Below are 13,332 nucleotides of genomic sequence, written 5' to 3'. Positions count from 1 at the left end.
ACAAACAAGAAACTAGAGGAAGAAACTGCAGGTATTTCGCTGAAAAACTTGTTGCTCATGTTTTTATTTTTTATTTTTAGAAATTGGCTTCTTATAAGAAAGATTTTAACTTAAACCTAACCCTAATCCTATTCTGACACTAACGCTAACCTAGCCTTAGCTTACCTAACCCAACTTAACCTGAACACTATCCTGAGTTTATAAATGATTAATCATTATATAATATATAAATGACCGATATATAAAATGATGTGGCTAAAGAAAAAAAAAAAGCAGTCAAAACCAAAGATCAAATAAAGATTACTTTTAATGGTATCCTAAACAGACCTATTGCAAATACAAGAGTCTAAAGCTTTTTATGTTGCAGAAGTTGTTGCAGTGTGACAAATCAAACATGGTTTGATCTTTTCATGCATGTTCACAGCAGTGCTTTTTTTTGTTTTCCCTGATAACCCCAGATAATGTGACCAGGGGGTTCAGTTATACTCTTGAAAAAGTGTTTATTTAGAAACTATTGTATTTCATGGTTTTTCTCTTTCAATGTTTTCAAATCAGACTTGCAGAGTGAACTTCTCATCAGCACGTCCAGGATTGACCAGCTGGAGAAAGAAAACACAGGTGACAGTGGTGATGATGCTCACACAGAAATCCTACAGTTTTACAGTTTCATTTAGCAGACACTTTTGTCCAAAGCAATGCACAACACAAGCAAGAGAAGTTATTTGGCTGCAGGTGCTGCCACTGAGTGTAAGAAGTGTTTTTTTTTCCTCATGTTGAATGACGTGGCCTAACCGCATTTAATTGCTGCAACAATACAATTCAACCTTCAATGATATTCAATAATCAGTGCTTAATATTCACTGAGAGCTAGCTCTGAGACCTTCTGACTCGTTTTACCCCTGAGGACAAAGAGGAGAAGGGTGAGCTTTCTCTGAACAGATGGGTTTTCAGACGACTCTTAAAAAAATACAAAGGGACTCTGCAGATTGTAAAGAGTAAATCATTCCACTGTTTGGGCACATCAGAGGAGAAGAGTCTGGCTAGAGATTTAGAGCTGCACTGGGCTGGAAGCGCCAGTTGCCTTTCACAAGCAGAGCATAATGGGCCAGAAGGAGTGTAGACCTGGCTAAGGGACTCCAGGAGCTGTTCTTGTCAGTGTTTTGTAATCCAGAAGAAGAGCTTTGAATTTGATCCAAGCTGCCACTAGAAGCCACTGAAGGGTGATTAACAGCAGAGTGACATGTGCTGTTTTGGGCTGGCTAAAGACCAGACGTGCTGCTGCATTCTGGATCATCTAAAGAGGTTTAAATGTACACACAGGGGTTCAATGTTGAGATCCAAATGACATTGTTAGTCCAGCCATATGTTAATGAGACAGCAAAACTGTATTTTCTTCTTTCATATTGCAGAGAAACCTCGGGTGGTTTTCTACACAGCTCTGACTGATTCAGGAATTGTTGGACCAAATGAGGCTGACGTCACCCTAAAGTACAGCAAGGTCTTCACCAACATTGGCAAGGCTTACAATCCAGTCACAGGTAGGTGAAATAAATATGTGTTGAGAACAGTCCACATAAATACAGAGTTCCTGTTTCAACCCATATTTCTTTCCTGCAGGTATCTTCACAGCACCAGTCAAAGGGGTCTACTATTTCCAGTTCACTGTGTCCGGTTACCAAGCAAGTGGCCCGATGGGTGTCTACATGTTTAAGAATAACCAGAGGATTCTCTACAATGTGGAGAATAATCAAGAAACATATCTTGAATACTTTACAAACTCTGTAGTCTTGGAGCTGAATGCAGGTGATGTAGTCTACCTGGTTCTTCCCTCTGGAAAAGGTGTCTATGACAATGCAAACAACCACTGCACCTTCAGTGGCTTCCTCCTCTTCCCACAGTAAGGATGTCAACACCACAGCATGCCTTCTCAATAAACTGGACCTATGTGAGAACATGCCTAGTTATGTTTCCTATCCAAACCAGTGAAGCTCTAAGTGGCAGTGATCAGGTAGGTTTAGAGTTTCTTTGACTGATGCTCTGTAAAGATTTATAAATCGTCATTACAGAAAAAAATAATAATACAGCCTTTTAACGACTTTTAATGGAAATATACTTCACAGGTCAATATGAGTAAGATTTTCTTAATTTATTTATTTTGTGTCTGCAAACAAATTTCTCCTCTGAAATTTGGTTTAGAAGGTGGAAATTTGGTCTGTTACATTTTTATTCTATTATTGTTGAAGTGAGCTTAGTGTTTTGTACAGTGCACCTATATGCCGCAAAAAAACAAAAAATAAATTCCCCTCTTTGGGATCAAAAAGTATTATCTTATCTTAATTTAAGTCTCAAATATATTGACTATTAAACCAGTAAGTTTGTGATAACATGAAAAAAGTTCTGTGAATTCCTTGAAAATGTGAAGTATTTTAAAGTGTTAATTTAGAAATTCAATTTCCTTTTTTTCAGCCTAACATTGGGATCATAGTGTTGTCCAATGAGTTCTTGTATTGATTGGAATTTTCAGCCCCTCTCCAGCACTGAGTGTTGCTGCTTTAACCTTCCATTGTCTTCTTTCCATTTTGAATCCTTGCATGTAAAGTTAGTGGCCACCACCAGAGGGCTTAAGAGTATATGATATTTACTTTCAACTGACTTCACCGACTTCAGTTCGTTAAAAAACAATGTTCAAAGAGGTGGTATTTATGATCCCTCATTTTTATCAGAGAGAATGATACAAGCAGTGACAGAAGACAGAACATGCTAAGTCAGGTTTCTGGTCATGTCTGAAGGCCTGGTGTTCCTGTCTCAGTGTTTGTAGCAGCTTGTATTTTCTCACCAGCACAGACAAGAATTGAGGGCCTTGAATCAAACTGCTGGAAACAGTTGTTGTATTTCCCATCAATTTTAACAGCCAGCAAAAAATTGGAGACTATATAAGACAAGCAAACTTTTCCACTGTACCTTCTGTACAGACCTGTGGCTGGATGATGAGGGCTGTCTATGGTTTGCTGCTGTTGTTTCTTGGCCTGTGTGGCTCAGGAGCTCAAGGAGATGAAGGCGACACTGAGCAGACGTCAAAGCAAACCTCCATTGACCTCTGGGAAGACGTGAAGGCACTGAGAGACACAGTTGGGAAGCTCATGATGCAGCTGAGTGCTATGGAGGAGATAGTGAAGGACAGTGAGATGCTGGTGCATGACCTAGGAGCTGAGCTGATGGTCACCAAGGTGCAAGTGGAGCAACTGCAAAAAGAGAATTCAGGTACACACCGTTTACTTTTCCTGTTTGATGCTGAAGTTGATAATGATTACAATTATCAAAAAATGCAACACTCTGTATGTAAGCTTGTGATGAACCTCATGTAGAAATACCTCTAACACAGAAATTGAATAGTGTGTTGTTGTTAGCATTCCAGTTCATTGAATATGTTCAGACAAATCAGTTGGTACAGTTATGTCCTTCATGTGCTTGTGAACCAAGGGGCAACCTCAGGTCTAAGGAAATGCAGAAGTACTTATATCTATTCGTCCAGTGTCCCCTTGAGACTAGCTCCTGAAGTACCAGAAACCGCATACACACCAAGCCAAAAAAATATATATATATATTCACGGCAGAACTAAACATGCATACAGCCTGGAGGAAAAAATAACTTCAGCCTGAACAGACAATTTCCCTAACGACACACACTGTTCTATATGAAGAAGATACTAAGGTGGCGAGTTTACCCAATCAGAGGCACAGCTCAGCTGACTGACAGGGAGGCGCCCTACCGCTGTTAGTGTGGAGGCTCAAAGCTCACATCATTTCCAATATGGCTCGGTCTGACTTATTGCTTAAGAACTCCAAATCAGAAACAGATGGGTGATGTCATGGGGACTATGTCCATTTATAAAACAGTCTGTGTTGTGACACACACATTTGGTACATGAACAAGAAGAACCTGTTGTGGGCCTTGTTTTAATACATAGGTTAAATATTAACTACCAGTCCTATGTAGTTATTATCAAAAGTTTTTAAACATGTATTTTACTTTTTACCTGCTCCTTACTAATTACAAATAAAATGGTGGCTCTTGTGAAGGAAATTTTAAAAAGAGGCTGTTAGGAGTTGCAAACATATTTGTTTGGCTTTATTTATGAGAACTTGACACAAGAGTTAGAAGTGGCTGCTTTAGAAAGCAGATTGAGAGACCAAGAAATAGAAGTAAGTCACACAAGTAGTTCTAATTATTTTATGGGGTATTATTATTTTTAATGGGATTGAGTATTATTGATGAACAGGGTTAAATTTTAAATTTCTTATGTACAAATTCCAAATGACATAAAATGAAAAGTAGAAAAAAAAGTGCAATCAAAAACAGCTACAATGTTAATCCAGGTTGTTCAGTATTTATCATGTATTGTGGTGTTGTTTTTGTTATAATGCAGGTGTTTTTTCTTTTCCTATCTCTATTTTGACTTATTTTTAAATGTAATTATTATGGTGTAGTAAACATAATTAAACAGCCATCAAAATTTTTATTTATAAAAAAGCCAGTTTGTGGTATAGTTATTGGTTTGATCTTGTCATTTATGTCTACAATGGCTTTTCTTTATTTTTCCCTGATTTTTCCAGATAGTGATGTGATCAGAAGTTCAGCCACTCTAAAATGCATTTTATATGTTAAAAGGTAAACTTCATGGTTTCTCTCTCATTGTTTTAAAATCAGACTTGCAGAGTGAACTTCTCATCAGCTCGTCCAGGATTGACCATCTGGAGAAAGTAAACACAGGTGACAGTGGTGATTAAACTCGCACAGACACATCTAAGTGACATCGATAGTACAGCCATTAATTAATGAGACAGCAAAACTATGATATCTACTTTTACATTACAGGAAAATCTCAGGTGGTTTTCTACACAGCTTTGACTGATTCAGGAATTGTTGGACCAAATGAAGCTGATGTCCCCCTGAAATACAACAAGGTCTTCACCAACATTGGCAAAGCTTACAATCCAGCTACAGGTAGTGTACAGCAGCCCTAGAGATATCAAACATTTGGCACAAAGTACATAAGATAAATCTTATTCTTTCTTTCTTTCTTTCTTTCTTTCTTTCTTTCTTTCTTTCTTTCTTTCTTTCTTTCTTTCTTTCTTTCTTTTTCTTTTAATTTTGTATCCATGCTCTATAGGTTTCTTCACAGCACCAGTCAAAGGAGTCTACTATCTCCAGTTCACTCTGTGTGGTCATGTTTCACACTACTCAGCTGTGTACATGTACAGGGGCAACCAAAGGATCATGTTGAATCATGTTCTGGGGCAAAGTCATATGGATTACTATACCAACTCTGTAGTGTTGGAGCTGAATGCAGGTGAAGAAATTCACCTGGACCTGCCTGCTGGATATGCTGTCTATGACGATGTCAACAACCAGAGCACCTTCAGCGGCTTCCTACTTTTTCAACACTAACTGCTGAGTGGTTGATTTGATATAAATGGCTAAACTGCGCGAGGACACAGTGAAATAATTTCAGATTTTGTCTGTCCCCTTTGGCGAGGAGTTGATTTACAAGCAGGCAGATTAACTGCATTATGTTCACTTATTGTAACACATGGTTACATTAAAATCAATAAATCAACTGTAAAGACTGGTTGTGGTTTCATTTATTCATCCCATATGGTGCCTTTAAAATTGGGCTTTGTTTAGTGTGCTTACAAGAGTTAAACATTTAAATGGCCCTCTAATCATAAACCTGAAAGCATTACGTTCAAGTGTTATAATTCTCCTACTGATGTTCTTCCCTCACATTAAGGGGATAGAACTGTTATTCATGCTTGGTGATGTTATACCGGCTGTGAGGAGTTTAAAGGGGCAGTCAAGCAGGACTGGATTGATTTGTAGTACTTCTGGGTTTCTATGATAACACCACCCCGGCTGACGAAGTTTAGATGTTAGAAAAGAGATCCGTGTTTTTCTCTGCTAAAAACCATTTCTGTGATTAATTTTGTAGTAATGGTGGACACTGGAGCCAAACTGTCAGACAGAAAAAGGACAGAAGAGCAGAAGAAAGCTAAACGGGAGAGCGATAGAGCACGGGCTAAAAGCTAACACAGGGGCTAAACCGTTTGTGATAATGTCCATTCCAACCAGCAGTTATTCTGAAGTGGTCTGTTCGAACTTGAGAGTCTATCAATAAAATTACCTCTTTGTTATGCCTGCTAACAAACTGATGCTCTGCAAGTTGGTGAGATAAGGTGGAAATTTAAGTCCAAGTACTCTGACTTTAGAGCCATTAAATTTGTGGTGAGATGATAAAAGTGATGTCACTTACTTGAAAATATGAAGTATTTAAAAGTGATGATTTATCAAAAAAGACAACCAGAGGCCATAATTTAAATCAGAAACTCAATGTCAGGTGAATATTTTAAAGATAAATGGTAAAGATAAACTCAGTTTTTACTTTTTACGGCCTCACCTTGGGATCATTAAGTGTTGTCACATGAGTTCTTATAATGATTGTAATTTTCAGTCCTTCTTCAGCACTTGCTGCTTGAGCCTTTTATTATCCTATTTATATTTTGAAGCTTTGCATGTAAAGTAAGAGGTCACCACCAGAGGACTTAAGAGTATAAAATACTAACTTCTTTGGACTTCACTGACTTTTTTTTAAAATTTGAAACTGGGAATGATACAAGTTGTGACAGAAGACAAAAAAAATGCTTGGTCAGTTTTCTGGTGTGGTCATGCTTGAAGGCCTGGTGTGTTTGTCTCAATGTTCGTAACAGCTTGTATTTTCTCAAAAGCACAGAGTTGATATCAAAGAATTTAGGGCCTTGAATCAAACTGCTGAAAACAGTTGTTGTATTTCCCATTACTTCTAAAAGCCAGCCAATATTTAGAGACTATATAAGACAAGCAAACTCTACCACTGTACCTGCTGTACTGACCTGTGGCTGGATGATGAGGGCTGTCTATGGTTTGCTGCTGTTGTTTCTTGGCCTGTGTGGCTCAGGAGCTCAAGGAGATGAGGGCGACACTGAGCAGACATCAAAGCAAACCTCCACTGACCTCTGGTCGGAGTTGAGAGCACTGAGAGACATGGTGGTGGAGCTCAAGGTGCAGCTGAGTGCTATGGAGGAGATAGTGAAAGACAGTGAGAACTTGGTGGATGACCTAAGAGCTGAACTGATCGTCACCAATGTGCATGTGGAGCAACTGCAAAAGGAGAATTCAGGTACACGCAGTTAACTTTTCCTGTTTGATTCTGTGGTCACTAATGATAATATCCCTATGATATTATATTATTATACTATATCATAACCAGTTCTATTATTATGAAACTCATGGAAATTCCTCTTATACAGAAATTGAATTTCTAATGTTTTTCAGCTCAAGCAGCAGAACTAGCATCTTTGGAAACGAGACTGAGTGTAACTGAGAGCACAACAAGAGAACTGAAGGAAGAAACTGCAGGTATGTCACAGTCACACATGAGTTTTTCAATGTAAAATTAACCACTTTAAATACCCACATCAAATCTTTACAGCACAGGAGAGTACACATCCCAAAAAACAAAAATTTGGCTCAGATTTCATGAAGAAAATCTCTTGTGTTCACAAGGAACACAGTTATTCAAAATTCTAACATTCATTGCCCTACTTTACCCACTGACTTATCACATGGGAAAACACCTGTGTGTGTGTGTGTGTGTGTGTGTGTGTGTGTGTGTGTGTGTGTGTGTGTGTGTGTGTGTGTGTGTGTGTGTGTGTGACATTTTTACAGTTTCTCTTGTTTGTTTATACACACATTCAAAATTATGATAATAATTATTATATAAAATACATATAAATTATTGTAAGGGGGAATCAGGGCAAAGGTTGACCAAAGGTTGATCACATCGTCAACCAAAGGGGTTCAGTTCTCATCAGAAATCAAAATCCTTGGCCTTCCTTGTCCTCCCGAGTTCACTCCTTTTACTCTCACTTCTCTGGCTCTGGCTCTGCCTTTGTTTCTAATGTTGCCATATGTCTCCAAAAAAAAAAAAAAAATCACCTTTTGCCCTTTTATGCCAAAGCTCTGATAACTACTTGTAAAAATGTGTGACCAGTGTTTGTCCATGTGATGAGTCAGTGTGCATAAAGGGGTAGTTGACTTTAAAATTTTGAATGGCAGTGTGTTCTTTGTGAAAAAAAGAGAAAAAATGAGTCTATCTCCATGAAATTTGTGCCAAAAGCAGAGAGAACTGTTTAGTGTTCTGGAAAAAATGTGTTTTAGTACAGCAAAGCAGGAAAGTGCAAAGCAGGAATTGTGCTTGTAGTATGGTGGGTTCATTGGTTCAGAGGGTTGGTGCATGGGTTACATGTTATGGTCATTGTGTCTTAAGTACTAGTACTTATTTGTAAATAATAGAGAAAAAACTGTAAAACATTAAACGGTGATTAGATGGAAGTCATGTGTATATCTACTGTGTTCTCAGGTATCTTTGTATATAAACTCAGCTAATGTGATGGGAAATATGCATACTGTAGGCTAGTGAAGCACTCAGTCCATTTTTCCTGTTTCATATTTTGTCAGCTGACTCTTGCTTCCTGTTATTACACCAATCTCAGACCTGCAGACCAGATTAGGAAGCACTGAGAGTGAACTTCTTGGAAGCAAATCCAAGATTGTCCAGCTGGAGGAAGATGCAGAAGGTGATGCCCCCCCCCCCCCCCCCCCCCCCCCATAAATAAATAAATAAAATACAAAAAAAACATATTGTTTTAGTTAGAAATTAGAGTTTAGTTTTCAGTTAGAAAAACAAACAAACAAACAAAAAACCCCAGAATATTTAAAGCAATGAAAATGTTACTGAGGAAGCCGCTCAGCAAACCCTGCTTTTTTTGTGATGGTAGGGCCACAGTTAGAATAAATAGAATTATGAGAAAAAAGTTGTCAAATGAAAATTAAGTTGTGAAAAAAAAAATTTCACCAGATTTTTAAGAAAACTATTTACCATGTTGATGAGATAGAAGTTTTTAAAACTTACATATCAACTATGATACGCTTGGCATTGAAAGGTTAAGTCCTGTGCTCTGCAGAGTTTCTATTTCATTGAAAAAAAAAAAAAGAACGTAGGTTTGTTGTGAAGTTATTGTACAGAAACGTGGTTTGATCTTGTCATGTATGTCTACAATGACATTTCTTTATTTTCCTTTGATTATTCCAGATAATGATGTGATAAGGAGGTCAGACTCAATGTTGAGCATATTAAAAAATTGAAACTTCATGGTTCCTCTCTTCATTGTTTTTAACTCAGACTTACAGAGTGAACTTCTCATCAGCACGTCCAGGATTGACCATCTGGAGAAAGAAAATGCAGGTGATGTTAGTGATACTCACATAGACACATCACAAACTATTGGTCCTGCAATAATTAGCTGAATAGTTTTTTCTTTTGTATTGACAGGAAAAATAGAGATAGCATTTTTCTCTGCTCTGGGTAATACTGGACTTGTTGGACCATACAACACAGACACCACCCTTAAATACAGCAAGGTCTTCACCAACATTGGCAACGCTTATAATCCAGCTACAGGTAGTGTACGGCAACCCTAGAGATATCAAACATTATGTACAAATCTAAACTATCAATTTTTGCGTTTTATTACATTTTTTAAACCCTTTCTCTTTAGGTTTCTTCACAGCACCGGTCAAAGGAGTCTACTATCTCCAGTTCAGTGTTTGTGGTTCTGTTCCAGAAAGTTCAGCTGTGTACTTGTATAGGGGCAACCAAAGGATCATGTTTAATCAGATACAGTATCAAAGTCATGCAGATTACTTTACCAACTCTGTAGTGTTGGAGCTGAATGCAGGTGAAGAAATTTACCTGGTTCTTCCCACTGGTTATGCTGTCTTTGACAGTGTCAATAACCACAGCACCTTTAGCGGCTTCCTGCTGTTTCAGCAGGACTAACTGCTGAGTGGTTTATTTGATATAAGTGGCTAAACTGCGCGAGGACACAGTGAAATAATTTCAGATTTTTTTCTGTCTCCTTTAGTAGGGGGTTATTTTACAGACATGCAGATGAACTGCATTATATTCACTTATTGTAACACATGGTTACATTGAAATAAATAGATTAACTGTAAAGACTGGCTGAGGTTTCATTCATTCATCACATATGGTGCCTTTAAAATTGGGCTTTGTTTGCTGTGTTTATCAGAGGTGAACATGTATAAATCGCTGTCCTATCACATTCACATCATAAACCTGAAAGCATTACGTTCAAGTGTTATGATGATTCTGATGATGTTCTTCCCTCATCTTAAAGGGATAAAACTTTTCTTCAAGCTTATTGATGTTGACCTGCTGGAGGGCGGTCTAATGCCAAGCATGAGGTGGGAGACAGCTATATTGTGGGTGATATTTGCGACAGGAAAATCACAGGATACAGATTTTTTTTTTTTTTTTACTATTTTCTCGATTGTTGCATGCCTCATGCTTTCAGAACTCTACACACAATTCCAAAAACACACACACATGATGGGAAGATTCCCTCAATTCTCCTGCAAAATGAAACTTTATATTCAAAACAATGTTATTTCTTAAAATGGTGTTCTGATTTAAAATGAGACACACAAACCACAATATGAATAGGCATTTATAAGAACCAGTTGAACACTAAAGCGCTCAAAACACAATGACGAATGAAAATCACTTCTTCTCCATTTGTCATAATGACTTAGGCCTTTACTATGTTCAGTGTGACACTTACGAAAAAAAAAAAGGATTTTCTTCACCTATCTCAAGCAACACTCACACCGTGCACTGTAAATAACAAGTACAAGGTGTAAACTAAACCAGTGAAGCCCCAAGTAGCAGTGACAGCAGTTACTTCTTTACATGTAAAGTTTAAGGTCACCACCAGAGGGCTTAAGGGTACAAATATTTACTGTCTTCAAACTCTACTGACTCTAGTTTGTTGAAATAATAAAATAGAATAAAATTAAGAAAAAAAGAAAAGCTATGTCAGGTTTCTAGTCATGCCTTAAGGCCTTGTGTTCTTGACTGAGTGTTTGTAGCAGCTTGTATTTTCTCACCAGCACAGACATGATAAAGAATTGAGGGCATTGAATCAAACCGCTGAAAACAGTTGTTGTATTTCCCGTCAATTCCAACAGCCAGGAACATTTTGGGGACTTTATAAGACAAGCAAACTCTTCCACTCTAGCTGCTGTACTGACCTGTGGCTGGATGATGAGGGCTGTCTATGGTTTGCTGCTGTTGTTTCTTGGCCTGTGTGGCTCAGGAGCTCAGGGAGATGAGGGCGACACTGAGCAGACGTCAAAGCAAACCTCCACTGACCTCTGGTCGGAGTTGAGAGCACTGAGAGACATGGTGGTGGAGCTCAAGGTGCAGCTGAGTGCTATGGAGGAGATAGTGAAAGACAGTGAGAGTTTGGTGGATGACCTAAGAGCTGAACTGATCGTCACCAATGTGCATGTGGAGCAACTGCAAAAGGAGAATTCAGGTACGCACAGTTTACTTTTCCTGTTTGATGCTGAAGTCAAAAATGATTACAATTATTAAAAAATGCAACAGTCTGTAAGCTTGTGATAAAACTCATGCAGAAATACCTCTTTTTAAGAAATTGAAACTTATGTTTTTCAGCTCAGGCCACAGAACTTTCATCTTTGGCAATGAGACTGAGTGTATCTGAGAGCACAACAAAAGAAATGAAGGAAGAAACTGCAGGTATGTCGCTGACACAAAAGATGTTTTAAATGCAAAAACCACTTTTGAATACCCACATCAAACCTGTAAAACACAAGTGTCTACACATCCCCTTATTAAGCCATTGAACAATGATTAGGTGGAAATCATGTGTGCATCTACTGTGGTTTCAGGTGTATTTCCAAATACACACTCGGCTAATGAAATGGGAAATATACATACTGTAGGCTTGTAAAACATTCAGTCCATGTTTACCATTTCATATTTTGACAGCTGATTGTTTGTCTCTGTAATTGCGCTACTCTCAGACTTGCAGACCAGATTGAGAAGCACTGAAAGTGACCTTAATGGAAGCAAATCCAGGATTGCCCAGCTGGAGGAAGATGCTGAAGGTGATGATATACCTAAATAAATAAGTGTATAAATAAATAAATAGATAAATAAATAAATAATATCAAATATATTATAAAACAGAATTTTCCCCCCCAAAAAATTACAAATAAAAAAATCTAAAGCAATGAAAATGTTACTAAAGGAAACAGCTCAGTTAACCTTGCTGTATTCACCTGTCATCAGGCTGATACTTGTGTGTGACGGTGAATCAGGGCCACAATGAAAAAATAATAATAATGAAGTAGATAAAGTTACAAAAGTTGCAATGTTATGACATTTTTATGATATTGATGTAATAATTTTACAGTGTTCAAATTGTAATGCAATAGGATTAAAGTCGTAATGTTATGCGATTAAAGTCATATGTTAGAAGACACTGAGACATAATGTTACAAGATATAGTTGCATTGTTGTGTTATTCAAGTCATTATGTTAGGAGATATTAGTTGTAATGCAAAGAGAAAACAAGGGTAATAATACAAGACATGATGTTGTCATGTTGTAAGGGATTAAATGGTTATGTTAGGAATTGATACAAGATATAATATTACGAGAAATAAGTCAGTTAACCCCTTCAGAATGACAAAGTGGCTAACTGTCGCTTTAACTTGCAACTTTTTGGTGTAATTTATGACTTAACTGCTCTAATGATACAATTTTATTTAACTTATATCACAACTTTATTCAAATAAAAATATAGCTATAATCTTGACATAGCATGATTTTGTTCTAATTACATTGAGACTTCAATCTTTTAACATTATGTTTGTTTGTTTGTTTGTTTGTTTGTTTGTTTGTTTGTTTGTTTGTTTTTGTACTTCAAATGCCTGATGTTTATGTTGTGCTCCATCTCTTAAAATCCCATAAACTGTATCTCAAATTTCAGGAAAAATAATTACTATACAAGATTGATGTGTGTTGGAATTCTTAGGTCATGTGGTTTATATCAAACTTACTCTATTTTACAGCCAAAGCAGCAGAACTAAAATCTTTGGAGTTGCGACTGACTGACACCGAGAGCAGAATAAGAGAGCTTGAAGAAGAAAATACAGGTATGAAGAATTATAGTCATTGTTGTTGTTGTTGTTGTTGTTGTTGTTGTTTTTTTTACTTTTTAAAAATTTATTTCTGTCTTTATTTTTGAGCATAATTAAACGATGTGTCCAGGGAAAATGTGCAAGGGCTTACATCTGCAGTTCAGTGTCCACATAAGACTGGCTCCTGAAGTACTAGACCACTTAAA

At 37.4% G+C, this 13,332-nt stretch overlaps 1 long non-coding RNA gene across 1 annotated transcript in view; it reads right to left on the bottom strand.

The window, feature by feature from the left end:
- Positions 1–2,859: 2,859 nt before the first annotated feature.
- LOC141791477 (uncharacterized) overlaps positions 2,860–13,332 on the bottom strand; it is a 42,779-nt gene continuing 32,306 nt past the window's right edge. Inside the window, exons 2-5 of the long non-coding RNA XR_012598324.1 lie at positions 11,207–11,388; positions 9,285–9,322; positions 6,928–7,109; positions 2,860–3,156 (exon numbers count right to left, since the gene is read on the bottom strand). This is a non-coding gene — a long non-coding RNA (uncharacterized LOC141791477). The remainder of the gene's footprint in view (positions 3,157–6,927; positions 7,110–9,284; positions 9,323–11,206; positions 11,389–13,332) is intronic.

Source organism: Halichoeres trimaculatus, unplaced genomic scaffold (genome assembly GCF_033239565.1).
Source record: "Halichoeres trimaculatus isolate MK-OKI-2021-1 unplaced genomic scaffold, fHalTri1.1 fHalTri1_scaffold_6, whole genome shotgun sequence".
Taxonomy (NCBI): domain Eukaryota; kingdom Metazoa; phylum Chordata; class Actinopteri; order Labriformes; family Labridae; genus Halichoeres; species Halichoeres trimaculatus.
Note: the sequence above shows the minus strand (reverse complement) of the source record. Positions and strands in the feature narration are given on the sequence as shown.